The following is a 1,304-nucleotide window of genomic DNA, read 5'->3' on the forward strand; positions in this document are numbered from 1 at the left end:
ACACTACACCTGTAACGTGCACACTCCCACACTACACCTGTAACGTGCACACTCCCACACTACACCTGTAACGTGCACACTCCCACACTACACCTGTAACGTGCACACTTCAACACTACACCTGTAACGTGCACACTCCCACACTACACCTGTAACGTGCACACTCCCACACTACATTTGTAACGTGCACACTTCAACACTACACCTGTAACGTGCACACTCCCACACTACACTTGTAACGTGCACACTGCCACACTACACCTGCAACGTGCACACTCCAACACTACACCTGTAACGTGCACACTCCTACACTACACCTGTAACGCGCACACTCCCACACTCCGTGCACTTAGACTGAACCCACACTTCCCAGAGGGGCGTGGTGTGACACTGAGCTTTGGGACTGGCCTAGTCGGCTGCAGCCCATGAACTGAATCACTCAGCAGACAGGAAGTCACATGACAGGAAGTAGGCGGGGCGAGTGACGCACAGGTGTGCTTCTTCTGGTTTCAGGAAGTGAAAGACGTTCAGGATCAAAGGGTCAGAGGTCAGAGGGAGGAGCTTATTTACCTGTCCTGTTCATAAACAAACGTTGGCTGGAGACTCAGGGGGCGGGGCACAAAGGGAGTGGGCGGGATTTGTTGTGTTTGTGTCTGCGACTCACACTGCAGGAGGAGGAGAACACAAAGACACAGTCAGTGAGACAACAACACAAACAACTGTAAATAAACATGTAAACAACAAACATCACAGCAAGTAAAACTGATTGGCATTTACACAAAAACTGAATTAAACAATAATCAGTCACAAAACTAACAAAACAAACACACCTAAACAAACTAAACAAACATTTTTATAAAAAATTCAAACAGAACAATATAAAAGAACCTAAAAATACAAATGAAAAAACAAACATGTAAACAAAAAGTGCAACAATAAACTAAATGTTTAATGATTTCCTCACAAAAAGTAAAGCAAATGTACGCACCAAACTTAAAATAAACACACACACACACACACACACACACACACACTGAAACACAATCATCCCTGTTTAATCAGTTTCAGTTTGTTTATGTAAACAAAAGATAAACAAACAGAACAGGAAGTACAGGTGGTCAGATACAGGAAGTAAACTAATTCAGATATTAAAAAATAAACTTCAGCAGTTAAATCTGAACACACACGGGTAGGGTTTTCACATCTTTGTGGGGACTTCCATTCATTTCTAGTCCTCATAAGGTAAAACACACACACACACACACACACACACACACACACACACACACACACACACACACACA

The sequence above is a fragment of the Austrofundulus limnaeus genome, unplaced genomic scaffold (assembly GCF_001266775.1).
Source record: "Austrofundulus limnaeus strain Quisiro unplaced genomic scaffold, Austrofundulus_limnaeus-1.0 Scaffold3151, whole genome shotgun sequence".
Classification (NCBI taxonomy): domain Eukaryota; kingdom Metazoa; phylum Chordata; class Actinopteri; order Cyprinodontiformes; family Rivulidae; genus Austrofundulus; species Austrofundulus limnaeus.